The sequence below is a fragment of the Calonectris borealis genome, chromosome 4 (assembly GCF_964195595.1).
Source record: "Calonectris borealis chromosome 4, bCalBor7.hap1.2, whole genome shotgun sequence".
Lineage (NCBI taxonomy): Eukaryota > Metazoa > Chordata > Aves > Procellariiformes > Procellariidae > Calonectris > Calonectris borealis.
This window is the reverse complement of record NC_134315.1, coordinates 31380850-31387134: the sequence shown is the minus strand read 5'-3', so window position 1 is coordinate 31387134 and position 6285 is coordinate 31380850.

The window sequence follows — 6285 nt, the reverse complement described above, 5'->3', positions numbered from 1 at the left end:
GCCAGCACAGAAACTTTCTTCCAGTGTGTGATTCCTCCACGTACAGCTCCAGAAAATGGGAACTCTCTGTGATCTTTATGAGAGATACAGCCACAACAAGGAAATGCCATATTCCGTGGTCAGCTTCTCTTTAGGCTGGATTCAACTTTGAAGACTTATATGAAAGGAGCAACTCAATGATTGCACACAGTATGCTTACACCTCATGTACACCTGATGAAATGTCTGGGCACACAAAACCAAAACTGTCAGGGTGAAAAGACTCAGGAAAATAAAGTCCTGGGAATTTAGGCAATCACAGGATGAATGTGATCAATCAGTGTGTTGCAGCCAGAAAAATACAGATGTAATCGTGGGGTACAGCAGCTCAGTATTTCTTGTAGTTGGAGACATGCTCATGATGTTGTACAAGTGACTGTTAGGATCTGATCTACGGTACTCTGCACAAGCCGATACTCAAAAATGTGAATTTCAAGTGGCAGAAGGGCAAAGAAAGGTTGTTAAAAAGAAGAGGGAAGTTGAGCACTCATCCCACAAGAAGAGAATAAAAGAGCGTGGGTGGCTTAGACTAGAAAATGGAGTTACGATTGCTCTGTATATATCTGTTAAAGGGCTTATCACCAGGTAGTCAGTGAGAATTAAGAATTATTTAAGTAAAATGGCAACATTGACACAAGGACAAATGAGAGGAAAGTGACGATGAATAATTTTGAGTGGGAATTAAAAAGCAAGCTCTCATCCTCAGATGCCCTAGAACATATTTCCAGTTGGAGTAAGGAAGCAAGTTGTCTAAGGTTTTTAAGATAGGCTTGTTGTGACTAAGTGACAGTAGACAGCTTCCTAGAGTATCCTGCATTTGCCTTTTAAAACAATACAGGCAAAAGAGAAAGCTCAACATTTTGTTGCAAGAAGGTCTTTGTCAGTGATGGAAAAAGTAACCTAAAAGAGCAGTTGTTCATATTGAGAGCCTTGAGATAGGGACACGCTTCTGGACCCCAAACACATTTTTTTGACCCACAGACCATTGAAGAACGATTTGAAGCCAGACAATTACTTTCTAGCTTCTCATAGATAGAAGTATTTGCCATTGTAAAATTTGCAGGAACCAATCTAAAGCAATTAGTTGATGGCAGGAGCACCCGGGGTACATGGAGGTTTGTGCTGTGTTCAGTAATCTTACTGCCTGGATGAAATCCTGGCTCCAGTGAAGCCAAGGTGAGTACCGTCCTTGGTTTCAAGCTTTTTTTTTTCAGTGTTCTGACACTCACACAGTCATGCTTGCTGTTAGTCACCACATCTCAGAGGAAGAGGCAGAACCTGGTAGGATGGTCAAGGGGTATTTATACCCTAAAAGACAGAAAACATGCCAAAACAAAAATGATGGCATTAGAATGGAGCTCAAGGATTTTTTCTGGCCTTAAAAAAAATTCTCCATCTATCCATGACACTGTAAATGTAATTTCCCTGTGACATACTAAAACGCTCAGTGAGCAATGCTTGTTCTCAGAGATGTTTTTTTTTTATTTTGTAGTTCTTCAATCTTCATTTATGCCACTTCTCCTTCAAATGTTCTGCTTGTTTTTTGTTTATGTTTTCTATCTTCCCCCCTCCTCTATTCCTTTCACCCAGCTGGAGTAAGATGCCCCTGGAAAGATGAAATATAAAGAAAAGCACCTGGCAATTCAGATGAGTGTAATGTCCTTCCTAGTTTTAAATTCTTTAGGGTTGAGCCTCCTTCTTAAAAGACATTTCTGATTCACTTACCTGAGATTATGCAAATCGCTGCTGAACTCAAAGCAGCAAGGGTTATTTCCCTGAATAAAATTACCAGATACTTAATAATAAGACACATTTACATTTGTACAGCACATTTTGTCTCACTGGATCCCAAAGCACTGCTGAAATATAGTAGGACTTTGAAACAGAGAAACATTCTTGAGGTGTTAATTCTTCTCTCATGCTCACTAATTTAGCCCACTGACATTCGTGGAGTTATTCCTATTTCATACCAGTGGAAATCAGAGGCAAACCAACCCGTAACTTCTTCCAATCATTTACCGGACTTAATTAATTCATCCTGGACCGTTTATTACCTGATCGTGAAAGCCTTCTGCATGTTTTCTCCAATTGCCTTCCTCCATATTTTCACAAAAACATATGATCAAAAAAAGTATCCAAAATGGGCTTTTTTCCAAAGCCATAGCCATTTTGCATATAGCTGGCAGGACATAACTGCTCATCCTGGACTAGGTTTGCAGCCCTTTTGGTTTGCCGTTAAAATTATTGAGAACTACTTTTCTGTTCTTTGAGTTCCACCTGTTTTGTCCCTCTCCATTTATTCCCCACTTTCATAAGCACAGTTTCATCTGAACCTGCCCTCATCCTATCCTGATAGTTGATATCCCTGCTTTTTTTTTTTTGCACTTCAAATCAACTCATAGAGAAGCTTATGATGTACAGACACATCTACATCTACTAATTATATATTTGATCCCGTCTTATGATATGTACTTTATGTACATTTGTACAAGATTATGATAGAGTAAACTTTTAATATAATTCAAATCCACACTCAAAAGACAACAGAATTATCAGGAGCTATTGGGCACTGCCCAATGGAGATATATACTTCCTGCAGACTCTGAGAAGAAAATGCTGCATCTTGAATAACTATCACCATTTCTTGGTAAGATCTTGCTTTTGTTTTCTAACACCTCATTTCATTACCAAACAAAGTGACAACACAGAAAATTTTCAAGTATTTGTCTTTTCTTAAATGCAACAGCATTATCCTCTAGCCTGGAAATAAACAGTAATGCCGTCATCACGTCTAGAAAATTAGCCAGATTTTAAACCTGTTTTTCAGAGATTTCAGAGAAAAGGCTAAAAACTGTTGTGTCAAATACACAGGTAAAAAGACTGAAGCTGGATTATTGATATGCCTGCCTGGTTTCATTAGCGTGCTGCTTGCAGTTGTCCCTGCATTTGCCTGAATATGTGCATTAGGCTCAAAAAAATTGGCAGACAACAAAGCTTTCTGATAAAGATGTAGGTCTTGAGCCCCAGCCAAATGTCAGCAGGGGCCTTTTTATGGACTCCGGTAGGAATTGGATCATGCCTCCCTGGCATGAAAACCTAATGTATCACCCAGCAAACGTGGAGCTTGGCTATTAGAAGCCCTGAACGGAAAAATCACCAAACGGGCTTTGTTCTGTGCATCAAATAACAGTTCTGGATGTGTGGCCTTTGTTGTTAGTATGTTCATGAGAGACAGCTAATTAGATTAGGAGGGCTTTAAATAAGGCAGTAGTAATCGGCTGGGAGAGCCTTGTGCAGACCGGCCGACGGTGAGGAAAGGCAGCTTCTCCTACAGTTACCAAGACTACAAGGAGCTTTAGCGGCTGGAACGGAAAAAGCAAAAACCAAAGTGCAGAGTTTAATACCGAGGTGCGAATTGGTGCCTTGGAGGACTGTGCACTGAGAGCAAAAATGACGGCTTTTTACGATGGCTAATTTTCCCTCCTGGGTCTCACTCATGACTGAAATAATTTCTGCCATTTCAAAGGAGAAGATTCAGAAAAGAAAGGCAAAGTGTTTTCCCTTAAGCATCCCAGCACCTCTTTCAAAAAGGAGTGAAAAAACCAGGGGAGGACGAGATGTAAGCCCTCGAGGAACTAGACCTGATGCCCGGTGCTGCTGGCAGCGGTTTGCACGAGCCGTCGCGTGGTGCGGTTGTGCTGCACTGTGTCCCCATGCCCGCCTTGCGCTGAGATGAGCGGCTGTGTTCATTGCTCAATGACTGGTATTAGAGCACATCATGAGTAATCAACTTGGGTAAAGGAGGATGTATTCAGACATTTGGGGCACCAGTGAGGCCATCCTGGTGGCACTGGGGCCATGTGGGAAGGTCAGTAGGCACGGAGCAGAAAGCTGCAAGCCTGGTGCCAGTGGACAGGGAGGGAGCAGGAAGGAGAGCACGTCAGAATAGTTTAAAGCACTATTTGTCGTAAACACTCTTCACGTTCGGTCATGAAATGAGGCAGCAGATATGAGACAAGAAACTAGTAATGCTAATGCCATTTGTAAAGCATGAGAAAAATAAATACGCTGCTATTCAACTGCAGCTAAATATCAGCTCACACACGTCTAATTAATTAACATGGGAGTTAATTAACAGGAAAGTTTTGATCTGTCCCAGCAAAGCTTTGAAATACAATGGCTCGCTAAGTCATTTATTTCAGTCAAAATTAAAAGCAAATATTTTTTGTTGGCCCAGTTGCAGAGATCCATATTACCCTAATGGCATCAAGGAGGCATCCCAGTCATCTGAATCCAGTCAGAATTAATCTGAGATTAAAAAAGGTAAATAAAGGTTGATCTAGGTCAGGGAGCATAAAAGCAGCCATGAGACACCCCCGGATAAGCTGGGTCCCTGGTAAAGTGCAACTGGCCTCTCACAGCCTCTTGTTTGCTGGTTTGGGTTATTTCCGTCTCAGAAATCAGAGCAAGACTGAACAAATGAACAACTAAGCCAAGAAGACCTTGAATTAGTTTTTTTTCTCCCTCAGCAATGCATCGTCTAACTTGGGATCCTGTATTTTAAAGGAAACACCACTAGTGTAGCCGAAATTTTTGACTAGCCCAAGTTCCCATGACCCTGCACGATGATGCTAGTGTGGTTAGAAAAGTATGGGAAAGACTCTTGCTGCTGATTGCAGCCCCAGGACAAGTGTCTACAGCAGTCGTTAAAGTCCCCCTTCAGCGGTGAAGGTATTTTCCTCTCTAGGCATGGTCTCGGGCAGACCTGGTCTCCTACAGACCTGGGGACTGACACCCGGATGAGAGGAGGAGATGCACATCACCACGGGATCCGTGAGGCATAGTAATTTAGAGACAGTTCTGGGGCAGGCCACAAAAAAGTGGTTTAAAAATACCTCTGCCCTTTCAAGGGTTTTGTGTCGCACCCGCCAGAAGCAGAGAACGGAAGCTCACCTTACATTTTAATCAGTCTTTCCCTCACTTAATTTTAATCTGACCCTGAGTAATGCCCCCTAAGAAGATTCATTTAGAAGCAGATTACAGCGTCTAATTTGCTAATGATGAGACATCATCCTCAGAATCACAATCTTCCGTCGGGACTTAGTAGATGCATCAGGAAATAAGATAAAAATGCCATGGCCCCCTCAGCATTGTCTTACAGCTGGAGTGCTCATCCCCAGCCCCGGCTTTAGTCCTGCCTCGGGTGGGAAGGGCCATACCTTGCCGTACTGGACTGCAGGAGAGAAGCAGGAAAAGCCTGGATAAGGGTATGGTTGGGTCAGACACCTGTGGTGAGGAAAAAGATGGTTCATGTAGCTCATTGCTCCAAGACCAGTGGGCTCAGGTCAGTATGTGAGTATAGGTCGCAGCTGGCCCATGCAACTGGGAAATGTGTTATGGAGAGACACTGATTTCTTACGTACAGGTGAGAGATCAAATGGTCCCAGTTTACAGCCGGAGGGAAGGACAACAGGTTTTTCATCAGGTTTCGTGATCAGGTGTATGGGCAGGGTTTTATGGGGAAAGCAAAGAGGAATCACAGGACACCCCTGGGGAGTGAAACAGGGGGGAGCCCTGGACCACTCGCAATGAGGCAAGGAAGGGACCACTCGCAATGAGGCAAGGAAGGGAGGGAAGAGGCTACAGGGGCATCCTTATGTTTTGCTTAGGAAAGGTGCTTAGATAATAGAGAAGATGTCAGAAAATGTAGAGTATCCTCTATATTCTGTGGTTATAAAATGATGTGTGATTACAAGCAGATTCAGCTTAAATTCAGTGGAAGACTTAAAAGTTTTTCAATTTCTAAACAGTACTTTTGTGTAATGAAATTAATTCTAACAACTGAAGAAATAGAAAACATGAATGGAAAGAAATGCATTTAAGCCAAAGGTGCCGTGGTATCTTCATATGCTTTTATCCCAAGCAAAAGAAAATCTTTCAAGAAGGGCTCCAGACTAAGCAAACTGAGTCAGCATCTCAGAAGTTATATTGAGAGTAGCAGAGAGCTCAGAAGTATTGCAAAAGTATTTGATCAGCAAAGAAATCTGTGTGCAATAAAAGGAGCATTGCCAAAAGTCAAGCTGAGTCAGACCTGCGAAGGATATTAAAAGACACAGCAAAAGGTTCTCCAACTGCACGAAAGAGAAAGGAACAGGTAAGGAAGAAAACTGTAGCAGTAAAAACAAAGATCAAGAAAGTGGCTTCCCAAAATTGCCTGGACCACACCCTGCACACCCATCCCACGTGC